Source organism: Anarhichas minor, unplaced genomic scaffold (genome assembly GCF_050575085.1).
Source record: "Anarhichas minor isolate MPS153535 unplaced genomic scaffold, ASM5057508v1 ptg000033l, whole genome shotgun sequence".
NCBI lineage: Eukaryota > Metazoa > Chordata > Actinopteri > Perciformes > Anarhichadidae > Anarhichas > Anarhichas minor.
In genome coordinates, this window is record NW_027466479.1 from 12192042 (window position 1) to 12217158 (window position 25117).

The 25117-nt window shown below is 43.5% G+C and overlaps 1 long non-coding RNA gene across 1 annotated transcript; it reads left to right on the plus strand.

Annotated features, from left to right (window-relative positions):
* Positions 1–4845: 4845 nt before the first annotated feature.
* Positions 4846–21736, plus strand: LOC142965333 (uncharacterized). Its single transcript, XR_012957647.1, has 3 exons — positions 4846–5919; positions 13984–15197; positions 16856–21736. It is a non-coding gene; the product is annotated as an uncharacterized LOC142965333 (long non-coding RNA).
* The last annotated feature ends 3381 nt before the right edge of the window (positions 21737–25117 follow it).

Sequence of the window (25117 nt, forward strand, 5' to 3'; positions counted from 1 at the left end):
CAAACTGAAAAGCCATTTGCTTTTCAAGTCGGGGGGGCTGAACTGCATAGTCACTCAACAAGTGCGCCACAAGCATCCCAAAATGACACTAAGCTCTGAATACAGGGCTTTGAATTGAGAGCAACTTTTATGGTTTTTGCATTGTGCCTCGATGTTCAGACTTCCTGTAGTAGTCTCTCCAAAACAAAGGCAACAATTCTTTGCCGGTACAACCCCACCTCCGCCTTCCACGTGTAACAAATACTTCCCCAGTGGACTCTCCCCGGTGAACACAATCAAATAAACAATACGGCTTCTTTTACTGAAAACCAGAGTGCCTATTAGAGAGAGCAAACGACCTGATTGTTGATTGTGTTAGCATGTCTGAGTGCCTCCCTAAATTGCCCACAAGGGTTGAACACGGGAGAGGGGGGGGGGAGAAAAAAAAGAAAAAACAAAACTCTTGACTTCTAGATGAGAGGGAATAAAATGAGTACTCGTTTCGAGACATGGGAATAGATTAGCCGGGGTTCTGGGGTTGGAGCGTGATTACAGAGCTATTGTTGTTGTTGGAATATATCATATCGCAGCGTCTCCTGCAGCCTTGGCTAAATAAATCTGTCGTAATCCCCCTGGTGAGCCCCGGCGGCTTCGCGAGCGCCTACTTAACCAGGCTAATTAAAACTCTTCCTTGTCTTGCTTTCCCCAAATTTACATGCCAGCTTCTGTCTGTGAGGTTGCAGAGGCTCCATTGGTGGGATGCATCTTATAAAATAACCCCCCCCCTACCCACGCTCTCCCTCACTGCATGCACAGAAGAAAAGAGCAGAGAAACAATGTGAAAACTTGTCAGGAAATGTGCGTATAGGAATTGTCCTGGTATGATCTAAATTTGGGGCATTTCATTGATGACCCACTTTATCAAAAGGCACACGAGGAAGAATGAGGAACACTGGGAAATGTGACCTCATACACACACACACACAGCACTCGGCTTTATCAGTTCAACAATTATTGTCACCGGGCTAATTATGAAAGGCAATTAGTACTGCTTACATGGCAAGGGAAAGAAGGAAGAGTGAGAGAGAGAGAGAGAGAGAGAGAGGCATGTTTTTTTTTTCCTCATCGCAACATTTCAAGATTTGCATCTTGGAAATTGGATAGGAGGGGAAGCGTTGGGGTTTCCTGGGAAATAAAGCGTCCTCACGTGGGAGTGCTTGTCACTTAATCATCTGGATTTGTTCAAGGTGACACGGCGATACACTTGGGAGCCCGCGGTCCAATTCCTCCTCTGGGGTGGAGCGGCTTAATGAATGGATGTGTCCTGGGGCGACCTGCGAGTTCCTCTCCTCGTGGCACCAAAGATGATGGATGAGGAATTCTATGGCATTTTTCACTTATTGCATTGTATACAGTGGACAGAGACGAGGATGATGGGAGATAGAGAGGACGACGTGTGGTCAAGGTTGTGATTCACTGAAAGGAAATATTTGCGCTCTTTCACCAAACTACAACAATGCGGAGCGGGAAACAAGAGAAGGAGAAATAATACAGCGATGGATGTTTTATTGATCATTTTGAAGTGAGCTGGTAGGGATTTGGTGTTCTGTTCAAGGATCCCGCAACAGGGCGGATTTTTGAAGTTAATATATCATTATTATATCCATCTGTATTATTTTAAAACGCAGATATTGTGGTGTTGCCTGGATATGGAAGCTTTCCAAAAATGCTGATGGCTGTCAACCCACACAGGCTGTCGGGTAACGTTTTGTACTCGTGCTGCCTTCTGACAACAAAAGCAGAAGAAGATGTCACCGAGGACACCTGTACATGTCTGTTCAGCTCCACTGAAACACAAATGTGATCACAGAGAGTCGGATGCAGCAGAGTTTATCCTGCTGAGACCAAGTGGAGTATCCGCCTTGACTGTCACAGGTGGGTCCCAACTGCAAAAAAAAGAGGGTGAAATTTCTCTTTTACCGTGCTGTTGCCGTTTCGGAACTTGAATGTGGACATAAACAACAAATGTGGAAACAAAGAAATGTGGATATGCTTGTGTGGATGGAACCCAGTTTGAGGCATTGTGTTTGCATTCATGTTACTTCTCCATTTGAGAGCGCTCTGTCGTCTTTGATGTAGTTTCGTACGAGCTTTACTGCGATTGTGCTTGATCATAAAAGAACAACAAAGTAAACCCTTGGATATGATAAGAGCCGATCCATCAGGAGGAAGCATTGCTTCCCTTCCCTTTATTCTTGTAATCATCTTTTAATCAAGAGACCACACACAGTCACACATTGCATTATTGCAAGTTGATTTGTGATTGGGAACACGCTGATGAAACAAAAACAAAATGCCCCCATAGATTCACGATTATTTCCAGCCACCGTCGGGCTGCACATATGTAAATGATCGTTTCGTGAGTGGGGGGGGGGGGGGGAGTATTACATCTGAACACACACTGTCGCTATCTGAGTTGAGGCGATCTCAATTTGTTATTATTCTGAGGATAACTTCTCCAGAACTCTCCACAGACGTCGAAAAGGCTGGTGTACGCGGCTGTCTCCAGAAGAGTAGCAGACAGCCCTCCCGTAGTGAAAGACAAGCACAGACTAAACACCACAATGTTGATTGATTGGACTGTAAATCCTTAGCTCCCCGCCGGCACTGCATGTGCCCGCCCCCATCGTGTTTAGAAGTCATAATGTACCACAATTCAGCAGACAAAACACAGAAAGTCCGCCAAACAGCACCCTTCGCCACCTGGTCTGAGAAGAGAAACAAAGCTGGACGGGACTAATGGAGAGTCGCTGTGCCTCACTGGAGCGTCTGACCTAATTGGAGCAATTGGAGACGGACACTCGCTGCCATCAATCACGACACCTCAGATGGGGTTTGGAAGGATTTCAACGGGTGGTAGAGAAAGGCAAAGCACGGGCAATCAGGGGTACGCTTGAATGTGTGTGCAGTCTTTGACGGGGTGGGGGTCGAATTTGATGCCTTGCCAAAGTTGAATTTTCCCCGGGTGAAACCTGAGGCATTTGAAACAGCAGGCTGCAGAGTCGGCAGGCCTGGGTTTAGGGTTGTGGCGTTTGTGGTGGTGGTGGGGTGGGGGGCGGCTTGTCATCTGTAATGGAGGAATGTGGGGCCGTCTCGGTGGGGCAGAGTATTCCCTTTCACACTCTGGTAAAAAGAAAAAGAAGGGCAGGAGGAGAGGGAAGGGCTGGGTGGAGTTGGGCCTCTTTCTCCGACAGTTGAGGGGTGGACGCCGTGTTCCAGTGGCCTATTTTCAATCCCTAGAAACTCCAGACAAGCTGAACCTTCTCAAGGTAACACTGCTGAACAAGCTCCTGACTCACGCAATCGGAGCCCAAAGCACACGGTCACTTAAATGTATTATGGCAGATTTGGTCAATTAAAACCAGCTCGGGTCATTCAACTCTAATCAAGTTTAGTCAAACCTGATTAATCATATGTTACCCAATCAGTCAAATCCAGACAGCTGCTTAAAATGTGTTCAGCTACAATAAGAGCAACATTCCTGCAATCAATCCAAAACAAACTTCGGTAATGATTTAACCACATTAATTGAAGAATTTTGGAACAGGCAAACCTTACATCGGAGGCTTTTTATGGTTTGATTATTGCAGTTTCTGTAGATGAAAGGATTTACCAGAAAGAGAATGAAAGGTTGTTAAAAAAAATAATAATCTCACAAACGCTGTGGCTTCTAAACAATTGATCCATTTAGCTTTTTTAAATCCTCTTCAGCCAGAGTTTAACTATCTGCCTCTGCTATTCTGGAAGACACAACATCTAACTTCTCGGTAGCAATCTCACTGTCTCTAAAACACACACACACACACACACACACACACACACACGCACAACGTTTCCACAGCCACAGCTGCTGCTACGGGACAGTGAAAGTGCAACCAAAGATTTGAGAAAGATGCCCCACAGATGTGAGCCCACATGTGTCTTTTGAAGGATGTGTAAGTATTGACAGCGAAGGATCGGCTCCAAATGTGGAATGCCATTAACAAGATCAATGCCTTCCTCCTATATGGTCTGTTTTCATGTTTTATGGTTATGGACGGGTTTGAAGATGGAAGTGCTGATGTCAGGTTGAGCGCCAGGTTGGGTTCAACTGTGGTTCATTTAACTTGAGGCTTCCTCCTGTGCGAGCGGCTTGGTGTGACTCTTTTAGGTGTGTGTCTGTGTGTGTGTGTGTGTGTGTGTGTGTGTGTGTGTTTGCAAGTCTGTATGTGTTTGGTTGTGGGTGTGTGAAGTATTCAAACTGTGAATCACTGGTATCTGTTCATCCCCTGTATCTTGATATGCCCACACCTTTTGTGTCCTACAGAACACACACACACACACAGGAACACACCTTTCTCCTTTCATTTTGCTCTTTTATTCCTCCGTGATTGATTTTCCTTGAGAGCTTTAATGAAAAAGACAGGGAGCATGCTGTATTTACACAATGAAATAATTAGAAACACTCTTTGGCACGTGTTTGGAAAGAAACAAAACAGGGGTCCATTCAGACTGGAGACCTGCTCTTACCACCTTTGCCCCCTGGCATCTGCCACCAACATCAAATGGAAAACTAAAAAAAAAGAAACTACAACTGAGTTGTATTTATTTTGGTGTAATCATTAGGATTAAGCCGGTGCAGAAACGCATTAATTCCTAATCCTTCCCGTGTCCCCTCTCCCTATATCATCTTCTCCCTTGTCCCCCCCACCTCTCCTTTCTCCTCCTCTTTCTTCCCTCCCTCTCCCCCCCATGCTTTACAGCACCAAACGATTTTAATTTGTCAGGGAGGGGTGAAGGAGTTCGGGGGGGGGGGGGGGGGGGGGGGGGGGGTAGTTAGAGGCACTCGTTCGGAGCAGCTTTGAGCCTCTGCCAAGCTCTCGTTCGCATTGTGCTGCTTACAGCTGGGCTTGCCCTCCTTCCCTGCTCTATCCCTCTTTTTCTCCGCTCTCTGTTCTTCGTCTCGCTTTCTATTTTTTTTTTTTTCTTCTTTTCTCTTTTTGTGTGTGAAGCGCTGTCTGCCTTTCTTGATGGTTTCTGCTGCGGGGAGTCGGGGAGAAGAAGGGGGTCACTTGTCATGGGGCCAACTTTCGGGGTTTCCATCCATTGTGCATGGACACACACGCACACACACACACACACACACACACATACAAAGACAGTCATGCACATACACATACACAGGCGCACAAACACACACCAGTGGCAATAAACACCAGGGAGGCAAGACGGGGAGGAGGGACAAGGGTTGAGGAGAGAGACGGAAGGGGAGAGGAGGGAGGCAAAGGGGGGCAACACGGCACACTCTTTCGAGGCAACCGCTCAGCTCCACTTTCTCGCTTTCTGCAGTTCCTCAGCTCTCTTTCAAGTTTTTTTTTTACAGAAGTAGAAAGCAACACAAACTAATAGAACAATCTAATTATGGTAGAAATAAACCAAGACGCCGTTCACGAAAGACGGGATCAATGGATGAAATAGAGTGAGAGAAAGAATAAAAGAGGCAGTTTCAGAGATAAGCCTGAGCACCGCGGAAGAAAAGACAGAGATAGAGAGAAAAGGGGAGGCGGATGAAATGAGAGAGATAAAGAGGGGCAAAACGAGACAGGGTGGCAGCAGAGAAACTCCAATAAAGGCGCAGATCAGATAACGGCGTCTCTGAGGACTTCCAAATGTCCTTTTATCTCTGCGAGAAATGCTGATATTAAAAACCAGGCGTAGATAGCGCGCCGTCATTTACTGCCTTTACCGAGTAGTGAGTTATTACGGTAAATTGGATCAGAAAACACTCATCGAGGCTCATCTCCAACACACTCGGTGACTAAAGTTTCCTCTTCCGACGTGTCGCTGTGTCGCCCTGACAGCATATTGGTGAAAAGGGAAGCGGAGTGACACACTCGTTGGGTAGGAACCACACACTTAGCGAGGGCTTACTGACTCATGCCGTGGGCTGCTTTTGCCGGTCAGGTTATCCCACAGTAGCAGGTGTGTACTTTGTTGCACGATGACGCCTACAAATGTGAACGGCACATTTGGTTCTGTTTGAATGGAGAAGACTAGAGATGAATATTTCTTTGGAATGGGAGATTGTGTTTGATCCAAAGCCCCGTTTACTGTCAAATGTTTCTGCTTTATTGTTGGTTACCTGTCTAATGGGGCACTAACCACTGATTCACTGCCGACTCGTGAGTCCACATAATGTCTTTTTTTTTTGTGGAGCGCACTAGACGTTTTAATTAAGTCACATATCATTTTGATATCACTCGTTTTCCGTTTTAGAGAATGTTGGTTCACAGGAAGCCTCAGGAGCTTCCCAACGACAGACGTGTATTGTCCCATTATTTGTATATTAGTTCAGAGAATACTTTATTACAACAATTTTGGAAAAAAAAACGAGTTTGTAAGAAAGCTCATGTGACTTTGATCGTCGATCATTGTCTGATAGACATAAACAAATATAGACCCAAATCTCACCAGATATCTTTGTCTGAGTCAAAATATCTCACTTAATATAAGACACACAACAAGTACCATGTCAGTGAGATATAGGGACTTGTTTTCGACAATGCATCTTGAATATGTGGTGAAAGGTTAAGCAGCCTACTACTTTTGAGCATTACAGGTTTATTTTAACACTTCCTCATACTAGTGAAATATAGCTCAAGTAGTTTTCCGAGCTAAGTTCAAGATCTCTTCTGATTTTGAAAGGCCTAAATATTACATCTTTCTTCAAGAAATTGTACCAAGTTGATTTTCAATTGTTCCATTGGCAGATTGTTTTTCTTCTTTTACAAGCACATTTTTTTTATTGTCACACGTCTTATTTTAATTTTTTTAACTTATTTTTGACGTGGCCTTCAAGAGTACTTCCTCTTTCTATACCATCTTTACCACTTTTCACAAAAAAAACGTATGACTAAGAAACAGGAACATGCTGTGGGAAACATGACGACTGGAGCTCTGTCATCCAAACCAATCAAATCTTAAATTAAACATCCTCACAATAACCATCAGCTGGTGCCATATTCAGCACACAAAGTGCCACGGCCAAAGTAGAGAAAAAAAAGAAGAAGAAAAAAAAATCACATTTAATTTGAATGACAAATGAATCCTGTTAGTGGGAGTGCTGCAATTTTCCTCAACGTGTGTGGATAATGATCTGACTTCCAAAGGGATCACATTGAGTTTGGTAAAGGTTGCATCACCATGACAACTTGAAGAGAAGGCAGTTGATGGACGGGGGGGGGGGGGGGGGGGGGGGTGTGGGTGCTGCTTTCACATAGACTTGTGAAGCCCCGTGGTGAAGGACAGCGTGGCCTCCTCATCCTAAAAACATTCCCAGGGAAAACTCCCTGTGAGCACCCAGTCAACCCCGACTTTCACGTGACCAAGGTCTGGTCAGCCCGACCCTTGTTTCTGGACCTAAAGCCGATAAGGAGCTTCATATTCACTTATAAAACAACAGAATAATGTGTTTGCAAGCACACCGCTATGTTAGCTTTTTTAAGACTGTGTGTGTAATCCTCACACAGCCTTTTGATATTCAGCACTTGTCTTTTTCGATAAGATTTCAAAAGCAAACACAATAATGTCTTCAAATGCACTCCCATAAATCATCTCACGTTATTTTCTAGCAGATGTCATGTATGCATCGCTGTAAGTTGCCTAAATGGCTTCATGAGACACGGAGGGAATTCTTGTGCGGCGGTTTGCAACGTAACAAACACACACAAACACACACACACTCTGCAGCGCGTGGAGGGAGTTAAGTGAAACAATGTGCTCGGGGTGTGCTCAGCAGCGACACACATATGTAAATGATGGGCTCGGCTGAGCTCAGCAGTTCGGCCCTCCTCGACTCTCTTCTTCCAGCCCCCTTTAAAGCGCAGGAGGAAACATGACCGTGCCGTGACTCCTCCAGGCTTACATTTCACTCTAATCGCCTGGGAAAACAGGAAATTGCGGTCTTGGAAAACGCAATGTTTATACTTGGGTCACATTTACACAAGATCTCCTCCCCCACCTCAAACCCTCCTTTAGTTATTTGATTTTCCTCATTCTTCTTGTTCTTGATCTTTGTTGATTTTCTGATTTGTCTTCTTGACACCTTGATGTAATTACCACACAAAGGTTGTTGTAAATCTGATTTAAAATGCATTGTTAGAACTTTAAATGACTGCAGGTGCATCTAACAGAAACAGAGTAAACCAAGTTATCCCTGCTAACTCTGCCTCGAAGTAAATTCAAAACACATAGCTCCACAGCTTTAGTGCGGCAGATTAAGTCAATATTCCATTAGAATCTTTCACTTGGTGATACAAGCACCACATTTGGCATGAACAATGCCTAGGAACTACTCTTTCAGAAAAGCCCGGTATCAACCTGAAAATCTGAATGGCTGGACATATTTTAATAATCTAGACATCAAAATGTATGTATTTTGACACGAGAAATTCAATGGTGCCAATAAAAATTCAATATGGTACAATTTTTCAAGATGGCGGCCATTTGTTACTCAAAATTCACACTTTTTGTCGTTCTTTGATCAGAGATTAGGTTTCCGCTGGATGAAGTAGTAGTCCAAGTTCCAAGTTATCTTTTCCATCCAAATTAAAATGTTTTGATTGATCCATATGAGGTGACATTCTGTTTATAAAAGAGTGACGTCAAAGCACAACCAGGGCACACTGGTGACATCATTGCTGTGAGACTCAGCATGGGGTTCAGTGTCGGCTAATTAGTGTACTTGCTGTAGTTGTAGTCGACTAACTGTAGTGCTAACTGTAGTTCTAGTATAGTTTAGTGTCCCAAATGCTATCTAATTAGCCCTGTATATCTGTAAATCGCATATTGGCATTTGCTGTCGGCCATCTTGGAAAATGGCGGCCATATTGTTTTTCCATCGTGGATACCGGGCTTTTTTGAAAATATAGGTCTTGAAGATAATTTGTGCCAAATTTGTTGCTTGTATCATCAAGTGAAGATTGTTTCACTAATCTGCCCCACTACTTAGACTGAAACCTAAAAACACAGACACGAGTAAGTGAGGCACGAGAGGCTCAAACTTTCATGCAAACTTCACATTTGTCAGCAGAACATGATTCGATGCTCGGCTTTACCATCATATTTTTCATCCTTCCAAGTTGAAAGGTTTCAACCACCACGGCCAGAATTGGCCCACATCCAGTCATGTGCCTGCACTCTGTCTCTCCGCCCTCTCTTCACTTCAGCTCTCACCATCGCCTGTCTGCAGTCTCCACAAACCGCTTAACATTTTACTTTCATTTCCTTTTTCTTCTCTTTTTGTCCGTGTGCATCCTTTTCATACACATATGCACGTTTTAATTTCTTCGCCGATACGTCGTGGTCCACATTCCCCCCCGTCCCCCGTCCCCGCGGCTACCTGTAACGCAACCTGCACAACTTCCTGATCCACGCCATCAATCATGCCGCTCCCTTCCTCTCCACAGCTTTCACACTGGCCTCAAGCCCTTACTCCCCATTTCATGGATCATGGACCTCCTGCATACTTGTACGCACTGTTGTGTGTGTGTGTGTGTGTGTGCGTGCGTTTGTGTGTGTGTGTGTGTGTGTGTGTGTGTATATTTGTGTGAGTGATGAGAAACGGTGAGAGAGAAGTGTAACTTGATCTTTGGACATTTTGAGTGTCTTGCCTCTGCTCCGTTCTCCTTGAAGGGATGTGAATGGCAGACAGATGAACACACCTGGATCCCTGAGGCGCCACGTGCACATAGGTGTACACACACACACACACACACACACACACACCATCTCCATTCTCAAGCCTGCTCTAATGCCTCTCTTAAGGCCGCGGAGTTAAGGGGCAATCCTCTTTGGTGTCTCTTTTACAGGGCTGTGAAGTGTTGACAGCTGCACATTACGGAGACAAATTGAGGCCCTGAGTTTGGTGCGTCTCCAGACGTCGTAGATGGATGTTTCAAAACACTCCGAAGATAATCCAGATGGAACCTCAGACTTTTTGGAGAAATCTCTCCGGTCCTGGTGCAAGAGAATATACCGAAAGGGATGTGGAGCGAAGAACTGACAGAGTTGGTATGGAAAAAGGAGAGGCTGAAGACAGAGAAAGGGATTCAAATGTTAGCCTTGAGAGAAGCAAACAGAACTTTTAGCCTGATATGATAATGTCAGTTGTTATTGTAACATTGATTTTTGGAGAAGACTTGCTGCGGCTGTCTGCATGGCTGAAGTGAAGGGTGCCTGGATACATGGTGGTCAGGTGGTCCCCTCAGATTTGCATATAAATACAGAGAAATCTTTTTGCATTGGCGGCAGGGGGGCAGACCGGGGTTAAGTGCTCGCACTGACTTGGTTTGCAGCAAGCCTTGATTTAGTCTGTGGCGAAGGGCAAAGCTATCATTAGGAGCTCACCAGGCTCACCGCCACTACACACTGATAATATACCAGTCTGGTGCAGTCTGCTGCAGCTCGTATGGTGAAAGTTTGCTCAAACTTCTCACAGCAGTGACGATCCTCGATTAGCTCTTTGTGGAGAGAAAAGAAAAGCTCACCGTCTCCACGAGCGTCTTTGCAATTTTCCTGGTTTCTTTAATACCAGGATTCTGTTTTTAATTGAATTTGGCTTTAGTCGTTCATCAGACAGCAATTTAACGCTGTCTTAAACAGCAATTTTTCACAAGATGAGAAAAACAGCCTTGTTCAACTTTATGACGATGCCTTCTTTCAAATAAAACCAATGGATTCTTAAATGATTTGTTTCGTGAGCTCCTGATTCTTCAGTTTAACTGAAACAATTATAAATTGACAAATTTGGATCTTAATTATTTTTTTATTTTTGTAGTCAATTTCTTGAAGTTACTATAGATTTTTAGTAGGAGTCATTTATGTACAAATCGTTGCATTAATAATTTCTTCATGATTTTGTTAACGTATTGACAGACAGCTGTAAATGCAGGTATGTATCGGTACAGATGTGTATAGATTAATTACTGTTTTTTTTATTATTATTTTAGAGTCATGGCAAATAATTTGGCCTCTGCTACATTTCTTTTAATTTCCATTATACTTTTATTATTAACAATGTAGCTTAAAGACAATCTTCTTCCATTGCTGAAGCCGCATCTTCAAAACAAATGAACACAAAAAAAAGTGAACTCCACATATAAATATCAACACAGTTTTGACAATGAGAAGAAAATTCAGCAACTCTGTATTGTGATTAGGACGTCTAGCTTTTTCTGAGTAGCTAGCCAAAGTCATCACATCTACATATAAAAAAAATAACTTCTTTTGCAAATGTGCTAAGCAAAAATATTACGAAAATTCTTGTTAAAGGTCAATTGAAAATAATATAATGCTCATTTTAGATTTACATTTACTTATTTGTTTCTCATTTGGAGCTTCAACTTGCGATAGTCACAGACTTGATAATTGACACTGACGTGTTCCTATCATTATAAGTCAACCTATTTATAGCCAGAGACACTTGTGGTATCACAATTAGAGCATTGCATCTATGGTGGTAGCACATGTAATTAGCAGAATGCGAGAGATAGAAGAGGGTGTGTGTGCGTGCGTGTGTGTGTGTGTGTGTGTGTGTGTGTGTGTGTGTGTGTGTGTGTGTGTGTGTGCTGAAAGAAATGGAAGAGAAGTGGCGAGCTGTTTCCTGCCCCTCAGCACCTCTCTGCTTTTGTCTTGCATTTTAAGAGGGGTTCAACCTCATTGTTGAAAATAAACACTACAAAAGGGACTTACCACAGCCCTCCCTCAGCGCACACACAAATGACATAATTTGAATTTAAATAGAAGTGTACAGTATTGTGCACTGGTGAGTAAAGTGCATCATTCATTAGCGACGACATCCTATGGTCTCCTTTAAATAACCCTTCGCTCTGCCTCGCCCGTGCTCTCTTCCTTTCTGTCTTTGTTAGGAGATGACAAGACAACAATGGGGACATTTGACAACCCTCATTCAATTCTTTTTGCCCACCACTTTGCTTACTTAATATTAGATTGCATAAAAATAATTAACCCGGCCTGGCAGATTGAACAGTAGTCTCTTTGGAAACGTGATTTTTTTTTGTGTTTTAGCCCATAACAAGTCACATATAATTTACATTATTGCTGACTTCAACCTCGAATTGATTGATGTGAAACTCGTTACAGATAGAGTTAATTCGTTACAGTGAACAACCTGCTAATTCTTTGTTTCAATCAAAGAAAAGTCGTAAAATAATTACAGTTGTGTTTTGAAGAGAATCATGACAATTAGCTCATTTATTGCGTCATAAAAGTTGTTGCTCTGCAGCCGGCTCTGAGTCGCTGTATTGAAGCACTCTTGCAGTTTTCATCTGAAAACAATTGATGGAAAAAAAATGGAATATCAAAAACAGGGTTGGATTTCATGAAAAATATTACTTTTTCTTTTCGCACATCCAGAATATTTGCAATTCACGGGCAAGTGTTTCACATCACCATAGAGAACACAGCTGCCTTTAACTACAAATGAAAAAGACCAGTTTCATTTTTTTTTTACCCACCGGCCAAAAACCGAAGAACAGATTTACAGTGTACGGCTCTGTGTTTGAAAGAACAATTGCACTGAATCACATCAAAGCTTCCGACAATACACTCCAGATTCTGATCATTTGTCTAAAAGCCTACAGCATGTGTAGAGACATCGAACTAACGCGCCGCTGCACCGGTGACCTGGCTCTTCTGGATCGACGTTATGTGGCGTAAACAGTGTAAGGGACAGGAAAAAGCTGCTGTGTTCTATTGTCAAGGCAGGGGGGACCACGCAACAATGGCGAAACGCGTCCGCTGCCAAAGGAAACGTATTATACGTAAATTGGTGGTCGATGACACATATTTGATGACCGGCAACGGTTTGAACTAAGAGCCTGACACTTCAAAGAGATCGGGTTTCCTCACAAGTTTATTTCCAGTTCCTCTCTGCAATGAGTTTTTAGTGGTGTTGGCTTGGCTGAGGGAGAAAGGGGAAGGAGAGGGAGATTTTACACACAGGGACGGGCAGATGTATGCATGCTTTCTCTCTCTCTCTCTCTCACACACACACGCACACACACGCACACACACACACACGCACAAGAGCTTAGACAGAGTGCTTGCACTTCAAACAAATGGGACTTCATCAGCGTACATCAGTAATGGTTTCAGGCTGCCCCAACAGCCCTAATCATTTCCAGAGGGAGACTTAGAGCGAGAGACAGGGTTTCTTTTTTTCTTGCTATAGCAGTTGCAAGTGTACCTTGACCAAATCAAACAGTAAAGCATGTATAATTGTAGGATAAATTCCAGCCTGCTCGTATAGAGACATGTGAAGGACACTATGAAGAGAATACAAAGAACTGTGGTTTTATTGAGGATACGTGCACCTTCACATTCTATACAACATACAATATAAACACTACTCCTTCAGCATGATCTCAGTGCAGGATGCAAGGTATATAAACATAATCCACAGTGACTACAATCCAACCTCATTGTAAGTCATGCAAACAACGATCAGGAGAGGTTACGTTCAACAAACCGCAAAGAACCTTATTGTTGCAAACAGATGGCTGCTGTGTGATTTGGAACAAAGTCTTGCAGGTTGGCCTTGATTAGTGATGTTTTATCTGAGGTTGATTCGACTGAAGACAACAGGTCTTCTTCGTCTTTATGTCCAAAACAAACACGGTGTTTGTCGTTGCAAGGAGAGCTAATGTAGTGTGACTATCAAGTGTATTCTCTGTATTCGGATTCAAGTGAGGCTGAAAATGGCCAGGTGCTGTCGATATAAAAAACAAGTCATCAGCCGGGTCAACGTGGGCCGCTACAAAGAAAGTGCTAATGTTTGAGCACCTGTGGAAAATTATTTTGTGAGGAACGCAGTGTGTTCTCAATTTGAGAAAAAAAAAGTGGGAAGTCCTCTCACTTTTTCTTTTTCTTTCTTTTTTTAACCAGACTGTTGGAAAGCAGAGTTCTGGCCATCTCATCATTGCCAACAGGGGAGTTTGTGCAGCTCCAGAATCAGCGGAGTGAACCACTTAACAATGTGAGTGCAGTGTAAGGAAGAAAGATGATTTGGCTCCCGTTGAAGTCTACTTCCTCACTGAGGGAAAGGCAGGTTTGAATGAAATCCAAAAACAGAAAGAAAAAAAAATGATTCCTCGCGGATAACGAGGATAAATGGATTGATTGTTCATGAGACACAAATGGACAGATTTTCGAGAGAAAAAGACCATGTGTGGTGACAGTTGGTCCCATCATGTGACGCCCCCTTGGCAAACCAGTGGGATCTGGGCGTGTTGGTTGGCTGGTTGTCATTGCTAGGTCACGCCTGATTGGACAGTGGTCAACGGCACAGCCACACCCCTCTGTGGGGAAGCTAATCTCTGGGTAGCAGGTCCATAAAATAGAAGACTGTGTGTGTGTGTGTGTGTGTGTGTGTGTGTGTGTGTGTGTGTGTGTGTGTGTGAGCTTGAGAGATGGGATCAGCCATCTACACTTACAGTAGTGCCAGTTCATGGCTGCAATGGAAACTTCCCTATCTGTACACACAGACACAAATACAGTATGATCTACACCACCCACCTTTCCTGTTGTTCCACACAATCTCTTCCTCTTCTCTCACAGTACACACACACACACACATACACACACACCACCCACAGCAGTGGTGAAACAACCCCGTGTGGGAAATAATCTGTTACATAGATTGCCTATGATCATTTTGGTATTTTCCCAATGACCTTACACCACAAACATCTGACAAACGACGTGCTTCCATGATGTAATACTAATGCAGTTTACGAGCCATTACCGGCCCCGACATCCGCGTGGTGCTCCAGTTGACACAATTTGTGGTTACAGCTTCATCGCCTCAACAGTCAAAACACAGAACAGCTCTTGACAGCAAATTATTACTTACCTTGGAATGTGGAAACGGCTCCGCAGCCTGTGAGAAGTGAAAGATTTCGAACAGGAGGAGAATTCATAGCGCCCTGTGACATCAGCCATCTTGGCAGACGAGGAAAAATTGATTGCAATCAAACAATGGGTGCAGCCGCTGAGCTCTGTTTGAGGAGATGTACCATCCTAGGAAACTAACACAATGTCTCCAGAAGCACTGCAGCTCAGCTGTCGTGTCTGATCTTGTTCCTCCAGGTTTCTTTCAGGTTTGATTTCAGTCCAATTTTCTGTCCTCTTTTATTCTTTATGCCTTTCATTAATCCCTATACTTTGTGATGATAAATTGCTGAAGGTCAACATAAATGTATTCACTTGTTTTTTACAAATACATCATCTGCAAATGTATGTTACTCTTTTATTTGTCTATTAGAATTGACCTATAGCCTTTCCTTTGAACTAAACAAAGTGTGTAATTATATCGTATATCACAGTACGACTATGAAAACATCATGTGTGTTTCACGCGTTAAAATAATGTCACATATCTCTGGAAAACCTGATTGTGACTATCTCAGTGAAGTATACTAAAGGGCATTATTCATTTGACTTTTTTCAGTAAATACCTGCATGGAAAATGTTCTCTTTTTAGTTGTTTGTGTCACAGAGGTTATCAGCGATGACGGCCAACATCTGGCTTTTGTCTTCGGGGGAACAGGTTGCAATCGGCACATTGTATTTATCGGCTCAAGCTCCATGGAAACTATTTTCACCCCTATTCCAGCGCAATGCTATATGATGTGCGTTGAAGTGAATAATTAAAGAAAATCAATGAGGATTTGGACAATTATTATAATTTATTTAAATGCAAAACATACGATTAATATTCTCTCCTCAAAGCCACCAGACTCCAGTCAAACAACGTTTTACGTCGGTGATCGTCGTAAAGCCCACTTCATTCAAACTCAACAGAAACAAAATGAAACTCATTAAAAACATCTTTGTTAGTCTTCCCACTGTTCCAGCAATCACCAACTCTGGTTTGAGAATTTAAAAGACTGAATAAGAAACAGATGTACAAAAAAAAAAGGAGTAATCACAGTCACATTTTCACTGTTTACTAATCTTGTTTTCCGGCGCATCCGTGACTTCGAACATGACCCACAAGGGGAAAAACGGAAGGCTACTGGCAATGGAAAACGAGTCTATCGACTATTTTTAGCGTGTTTTCCCATGTTCAAAAAACCCGCTATTTTTGGAGGAAAAATTGTATAATATAGAAAAGTAAGGCAAATTGAATGACAATTGCCTTCAACAACAGACACAGAATACAACTGCGCTGATCATGTTTGGAGGTGATCTACAGTATACGTATGAAACAGCTGATTACACAGTTTTACAATACGCATATGTTTCTCTCATGCAAACTCTTTATCTTTTTCATATCTGGAATGAATGAATGGAAAGGAAAGTGTCATCTCCACAAATGAGCTTCCACAAAGTCATCGCCGTGTGAAAACAACATAGCGAGGCATCGCTCCCTCTGTTTCTGAGTAAAACGTAGGGAGACATAAGGTTCTGTTAGCCATGAGTATCACTGTGAGTCCAAAATGACTTAGTCATGACATTCAGCAACAGACGTGTACCGTTCCTCTTTCTCAACCACAACCCCTACTTTCTTTATCGCTATCAGTTTCTTTCCCCTACACGCTATGTGTGAGAACTGTGTAGAGCAGTTGTCACACTCCGTGACAGGTTGTGTAAGGCTGCTTATCTGGTTGCTTGTGAAATTGGCCACAATGCTCAAATATTGCAGTCAGACAAGCTGGCTATACAAAAGACAGTCAGACTCAGAAGGAGAGAGACAGAAGAGGCCTATTTCCTGAGAGGGAATATTGATCTGATCGTCTCTTGCTCCCTTCTTCTAGCTCTACCTCCTGTCCTCGGATAGTCCTCCGGAGAAAGAGGTTGCGTGAAAAAGACAGGGGAGAGGATGGAGGCTGAAAGAGAGTGGTGGAGACAGAGAGAAGGAGACAGATAAGGGAATGATGGCGCCACAGCAGCATCCTCTGCCAGGCCCACAGTTCGGCACTATACAGCAATGGCACAGGGAACAGATTAATAATATATCCACACAATCTCTCAAGTGGTGTGACTCCCAGGCACTCCATTATAACCACAAGTGCACGAGCTGCAGGAAAGCACTTTAGTCAGCAAGCCCTCAAAATGCTCTATCTGTCCATCTGTAATGCACACCCCTCTTGCTCAAGTTCATCGCTATCAATCACAAGCTATTAGGCCCGAGGAAAAAAGCCACAACTGATAAAACCCTCACCAAAGTACATCTTAATTGATGCTTCCATAGTCATCCTTCATGTCCGTGTGGTGCAACGCTGACGTGATCTACAAGCTCATCAGGAGGAAATTAACCAACTGAAACAGGCCCTGTTTCATCCAGTGGGACCAACCAAATAAATATCCGGAACCATCTGACCGTCCGATCACATTACAGCACCCAGCCCCTTCCTCTTACTCTCCTCTTCATTCCTCTGGGATATTTACATTTTAGTGCTGCTTTTTTGTTAAAAACAACAGAACACATATCCTTGGTGTTTGTGCTTATTTGATCAGAATTGTGCACCATAAAAGAAGAAATGTGAGTCAGGACACCTTTCATTAGTGTTCTCCAGCGGGCATGGATCTTTGGTAACAAATGACGACCAACACAGCTGAGTGTGCAGATGCGTCCAATTACTTGACAGGTGTTGAAATAAAATGAATGAGAAGTATCAGCTCGTGGGACTCAATGCTAGCAAGCTAGGCAAACGGCTGTGTGGGCTTGTTGGAAAAACTAAAAAAAGAAACTGCTTAAAACTCAGTTTCTAAAAATATGCCCAAACACAGTTTTCTCCTCTTTAAAAAAAACTGGAAAAAAAATCGCAGAATCGCCACAGTATAATTATACTTCATATTCCCATTCAGCAAAGTAGAGGACAATTAATAAGATTACAAATATTCGGTGAAATCAAATGTAAAGACTTGATGCCTATTTTCCATTCAATGCATCTGTAAGTGCTGCTGAATCTTTCACTTCTTTACTTCAGAGTCATGCAACAGTGCTCAGGCATGTGACAAATGTGTCTTGCTTGATGACTACGACTTATCTTACTCAGGGAGAAGCATGCGAGTTGGTTGGGTTAAAGTTTACAGGTGAAAGACGACATAAAGTGCCCTCATCTGAGGCTTTACATTATTGATTTCTGAGTGCATCATTAGAAACTTACACCATGTGTGACAACTTATTTGTATGTATCGAATTCTCCGAAACGCCCTTATAATAGGCTACAGGCCGGGATAATCAGACCGCACAGGTTTATGAGCAGATTTGATGGGACCGGTCCTCCCTGCAATCACTGCCCATCGCCCACTGCAGCTTCCTGAAAACCATGAGCATGTCCCCTTGCTGCCATTAGCATGCACGCTGCTAACCTGTGAACAATTCATGAGGGCCCTCTCCATATTTCATGGGGCTGAAATGGATGTTTTATGTCAGGAGAGAGGAGTGGAAAGGGGAGAGACAAAGCAACAAGATGGAGCGAGAGACCGGTGACAAGAGCTAAAGCAAAGAAACGAGATGAGAGCGAAAGAGGAGAAGAATAGAATAGGAGGGAAGGGGAGGAGGGGGGGGGGAGGTACAGAAAGAAAGGAAATTGAGGAATCTGTACAATCTATACGACGGATTCCCTCACAGCTCATCTCAGATCTCTCCACAATTAACTTCCACCTCACCTCATTCATTCATTGGCCTGCCCTTGACAGTATGGAGGACTTCTTGGACTCTCTGACACTAGAGGAAGAGGGAGGACAGAGAAAAAATAGGAAGGACAAAACAAAGGCCATGACGAGCGGAGGAAGGAAGAGAAGAAGAAGGAGAGAGAGAGAGACGGAGACTCACACAATCACTCGGCTCAGCTAATGACTGTACGGCGGCGGGTGGCGGCTCCTCCACAGGGAGCTGCCCTCATAACCGACAGGGCCTGGCTGGGTGTAGTAATTGAAAGTAATGATAATTAATATCATCGGCATAATCACCATTCGTTATTACAGGGAGGATGTTTATGGCTTGCTCTGAAAGGGAGAAATAAGGCTCAGTTTGTTCAAAAAAAAAAAAAAAGGAATCTCATTAACATTTTAGCTATCCTAATCGCGTTTAATATCGAGGAGAGAGAAAGTGGAGAGTGTTTTGCAGGAGCGGCTGGGTAATTATTAATAAAGATTAAAAAAAATAACATGAATTCATATTCCGGTGCTTTTCCTCTCCGTCGAACTGAAAATTGATGTTAAATCTGGTTAAATTGGGTTTGATGTCATGGATAACAAGTTGGGATTAACACACATGAGGCTCCCCTTCATCGGTGGAATATACATCTTCAGATATAGGCGGCCGTAACATCACACACGAGAGCATTTGAGAGGCAAATTACGGCAGTCAAATATGGGAGATAAGCAGCGAGCTATGACCAGCAACAGAGTAGGTCCTCAATTCATGGTGGCTTCTGGTCGGTGTTGCATCAGCCCGACTAATGTTGTCTGAGTCTCTGTGGATTCGAAAAGGAGAATGTCAAACTTAGTGCAGAATAAGCGAATGCATATCATGAATATATTTCCATTTGTTTGAGTCAGATATATTATGTATTGCCATGGGAAACATGGAGGCAGATTAGTAACATCATGAATTCAATGGGATGTGATACTGGCGGAATTAGTGGAGTTAGCACATGTAAGCAATCGGTCTAACTTCACAGTCACATGCGCTGTATCTTTTTTTTTTCCATGTTAAAACAACCACAACCAACTGCTGCTGTGTTGAACAATATCCCATGAAGCAGACTGCACTCAGGGATGATGAGCTTGAATCCGGCGCACAAAAGAAAAAACACCTTTCTCTCTCACACACCCTCTTTAGAAGACCCATAGTTATTCAGTTAGTCCAAGTACAATTAAGTGCCTTTCAGTTGCAAATCAGAGCAGAGCTGCGAATGAGAATAGACAATCAAGCGAGGTCGCTTCCAAAAACACAAGCTTCGCGTTAAGCCAACTCCAGCCTATTAGGGAAGGGACATATGTAGCTAAATTACACCGTGCACCCAGGGGATATGCAAATGTGCAGGACCTCCCGCATGACTTACCTTCTTTTTTTTTTATCATGCAAACCATGTTGAGCCTCGTATGAAAAAGCACAGGGATACTGGCTCACTGTGTGCAAGTGAATGCTCCTCTATTGTGTGAGATGGGCTATCAAATGCTTCCCTAATAACCAACACTCTACGTTTGGTAGAGTGTTGGTTAAACGGATAAATGACGAAAGGATGCTGAATTAAAACACCTTTAAATAATGGTCAGTGTGAAAGGTGGAGAGAAGTTGTTTGATTATCAAACGTTTGTGCTTACCTGGCTGCAGCGTGTGGTGTGAAGGGATAGCAAGGAAAATAAAAAAAATAAAAAGAAATCTTAATTATCATCCCATCTTTGGGAGCTGTTCCTTAAGACATTTGTAGCTGATTTTAAAATACACTGTAATTTGTTTTTACACAGAAGTGGCTTCTCCTGCACTTTGAATTACACCTCTGCCTCTAATGGGGCTATTGGTGGAAGGGCTTCTTTGGATAATTAGATATTGATGTGTACCGATTTGCCATAATTGCAGGGATAAAGGGGAAACCCACAAGTAGCTGCTTTTTCCCAGTTGTTTTTTTTCTGCATTTCTCTTTTTCTTTCTCTGTACTACCTCTCTTTTAATAGCCTCTATTTCCAGCATCTCCATCCAAACCCTCTCTGTGTCTTTCATTCTCGTTCATTTCTCCTGCATGCTCACACCCTCTCTCTCTCTCTCTCTCTCTCTCTCTCCCCCCCTCGCTCTCAGACCACCCAGACAGCCGTCCCTGTGTGCTCCAGCTGTTCCCCTGCTGTGGCTCGAGTTTGTGTTACTTTGTTTCCGCATGGCTACGATTGAGGCAGCCCCCACCGCGACCCATCCAACCCCATTTCTTTCTCCGCTTGCTCCGTTCATCCCCGCGTCCCTTTTCCTCTCTCTGCTCATGCCCTCAAAGAATCGGAGAGGGATGGCTTTTGTGTCCAGTGCAGGTGTCCCGGGTGGGTGAAAAGGGGCGCAGAGGCTGTGGCTGCCTACTGTCAGGGGGGGAGGTTATTCAGCCTGGGATCCCCCACCTGTGGCAGGTCTTGACCCACATGAGTCAGCCAGTCACTGCTGGGCTATAGAACCTTTGTGGCTGAACGCTATTACTCTCTGTGTGGCTAGATACACACAAGAGACCTGGCAACGCTACAACGCTGCTTGTTCCTCATGAGTGATTCATGCTTAGCTACTCATCCACAACGTGCTCCAGTCCAGACTGGTTTGAGGTGAGGAAGGGGAACAAGAGTGTTGAATGATGTCAAACTGAATGGGGAAACTGGACTCGCAGTGGAATGGATGTATAATTTACAGATGGAAAAAAAAGATCCATTAATGAGGGCCCACATGGGACGTTCATTAAATGTCAAAACACTGGATATGTAAAATAAAAAAAGAAGCAGGAATTAAGCATGACAAAAGGTTCTTCGGTCACATTGAGTGAGAAAGAAAATAGAGAAAGGAGCTTGTTTTTCTCCGGATTGGCCAAGAAGACTCCGGAATGGCCGATCAATTCCAGGCCGAATCGGCCAGTGGTCGTATTGTTTTTTTAATTTCTGATGACAGTATTTACTGTGTGGTCCTCGGCCATGGCAAGGACCAGCCTGGCCCTCGCAGCCGCAGAGAGCACAGAGCCAAACACTGCCTGTCAGACCGGGCCAATCTAGATTTCTTTCAATATTGAGGGGGTGTACGAGCAGCCCTTCACAATTAGGATTCTTGTCATTCTCATTGTGAGATATGAAAGTAGTGTTCCAGCGTATCTTGATTAGATCTGGTCTTGTTGGTGACATGGTGATACAAATGCTGACATCTCAGTATCATCAGATTCTCTTTATACCATAAAAAGTGTATTAGCATTAAAGCTACCGCCAAATAATCTTTGGCTCGTGCCCTCCAGGTGCTCACACAAAATGCCTCTTCATCTCAAAGTCCGGAGTCTGGCACTGAATTTCAGTTCCAGTTCATCCCCGACGTCCCTTGTGTTACATCATAGGAAAACGTTTTGACTTTCTGGCTCCTTGGCATCACTGTTACCATGTTTTTGTCACGGGGGGCTTATAAAGACAGGGACAAATCCTTGAAAACTTTGATGTGGTGAGTGACCTGACCACAATTGAGACCGTTTTAAGCGTCTGTAAAATGGGCTTTAACATCCGGACCGTTTCAGCATCTGTTTGTTCTCAAAGTCTGCAGTTTACCAGGTCAGACTTATCCGGCATTGCAGCTGCCAGGTGAGCTTGGGGAGGTCTGCCTCATTAGTGAAACACAACAACAGCGTTGGGGGGCAGAAGTAGCGGCAAGTCATCCCTTGGCTCTGATCTGCAGGCGGTTTTGCATTTGGCTTCCAGATGAGTCAACTTAGTGAGCAGCGTGCTGATCCCAGTTACTTGCCCTGAGGACAGCTTCCCACTGCAGCCCGGGGGTGTGGATATTCCTCCTGTTGATCCTGCCATCGCACACCGCAGCTACCACTGCTCAGGAAGTGAGATACTGAAGGTGCGAATTGAATCAGAAAGAACCACTGCCAAAGGGAGGGGTTTGAAATCTAGCTTGTAGCGAAGATTCAACCGAGCCTCCGTCTCATCCTCACTGTTGTGCTTCTATTTTACAAAACTGATACGAGTCTACACCGCCGGTGCCTGTTTTCTTTCGGCAGGGGATTTCTCATGCTGAAGGTGTCCAATTATCCATGGTAGTAGAGCGGGGACTCTCAAGTCCCTCCAGAAGGAGAGGTGTGTGTCTCTGTGTGCGTGTGTGTGTGTGTGTGTGTATCAGGGGGGGTTGTCGAAAAAATAAATTGTGTTTGTGATCTCAACGAGTCCCTGAACAGTGCAAAGGGAGAGGTGGGTGTGAGGTGGGGGTGGCTGTGGAGAAGGTTAACCTCACTTTAATGAAGGTACTTCTAAGATTCAAATTTCAGCAGAGTAATTCAAAGCCACCATGACCTCCAGTCTGCCTACCATCGTCAGCACCAAGCCACGCACTGCACACACAAAACAAACACAAACACAAAAGACTTTTTCAGACGTTTTTTTGAAAACAGGATTCAAATCCAGCCTCTACCAAAAGTCTGTTTGACAGCAAAACTACTGTAAACTGTGTTTAAATGTGCATTCAAAAATTCAAGTTGATAGCAGACAAAACGACTTGTAAAGAAAATGATTTTGCGGTGATAACATGCTCCTAGTATTTATCTAAAATAACCCAAACAAAGAGAGAATTATTAATTAAGTTATGTCTTGAGATAGTCTCGTGTAGTAAATATTCCCTTTAAACCTGAATATAAGATGATCTGCCATACCTAGATACTGTATATATATATATTTTTGCAGTGTAGAACTCCTTTCTCTTTTCATCCTTCCTCTCTTTATTTACATGAGGTATTTAATGTCCCTGATGCTCATATTACTGAGCGTTTTAACAGCCTGCGTGAAAAGGAGAGAATTGTACAAGCCATGATTTTACGGCTTCCTTATCCAGCCAACCTCCTGCCAACACTGCAGCTCGCTTGTTGCTGTCTCATAGCGTCACGCTCAGCTCCCCACACACCTCCCCACCCCTGTTATTGAACAAAAATACATCATGTATGAAACAGGTCGACGATAAGTAACAATCAGGAGTGGTGTACACTATTCCTCATGTAAATTCCAGGCAGCAAAATTGCCATTCTTCTGCTTCAGAGATCTTATTCTGCTGCAAAGTGAACATTCATTGAAACATTTCAACTTCCAGGAGCTTTTGGCTGCGAGATGGAAAGCTTATCAAGCAATTCTGGCAAAAGCGCACTAATATCTATACTTAAACACAAAGAGTGGTAGGAGTAGTAGAAGTAAGGATTTGAACTTGATTCAGAATAAATCGAGTTCAGTGACTGAGGAGAGATGAAAACAGGTCATTGTCGAATTAAACCCAAAGGAAGCGTCTTCTAAAAGGGGAGGCTGTACTTCCTTTAAAAAAGACAAAACTCTTTTATTCACTGGGAACAAAACAAAAGGTGACATGACTGAGTATTTTCCTTTTCTGTATTTCAATCTTCTTTTAGTTTCAGCAGATGTGATTACAATCGCTTGATTTTTCTTTTCTTTTGAAGGAAACTCCTTTGGGTTTATTTCCACAGTGTGCAGTACTTAACCATTCAATCTTTCAACATTAATTTGGGATTCGTTGCCCCCCCCCCTCCAGTAAATCAACCCACCCACCCACCCTCCATCACACACACACACACACACACACAGACACCCTGACTCCCCCTCTTCTTGGCTATCGGACATCAATCTAGCCAGCACCGTCTGCTAAGCCTCACTGGGCAATTAACCACATTGAGAGTGAAAGCTCTAATCAATCCCTGGCCTTCTCCATCACACACATAGAGACACAAACACACACTCCTAAATCCATTGGTGTAAACGTCTCCGCTGTTTAGACAAGAGCAGAGCAGTCCAGGCAGCACTTTTGCAACATGCTGTCTCTTCAAGGACACACACACACAAAGACACTGGCACAAACACACTCTCAGTTTCTTTTACTCGCATGAGGTACGAATAAAAACAGACCCGGCGCCTAAATCCTCTCCTGTATGTAACAGACAACAAATAAGCGTCGAGCTTCAATAGGCCATCGTGCACTTACGTCACAACAGACTTACGCTTTGCTCCGTTACCACCAGTATAGCTGCACATGTCATTAACACACTGGAGCTGGCTACAGTTTTAGGCATTTTACCCCCACACTTAAGTGTTTGAATATAAATGTAAAAAAAAGTTACACTTTTGAAGCACTCTGTTAGCAAGATGGATTTGATTTTGTCAAACAGAAAACAAAAAAAGCTTTGCCTTGTTTTGCAAATCTTCTCAAGGCGAAATCAAGCTAAACATGTCTCAAAGACCCTGCAACCCTTAAGTCTGTACATGGCGTGGGCTAAATGTGAACTGTGAGGGTTGCTGCTGTGAACTTCAGGCGTCCCTCCACAGCCTGTCTCATTGATTCATGGGGA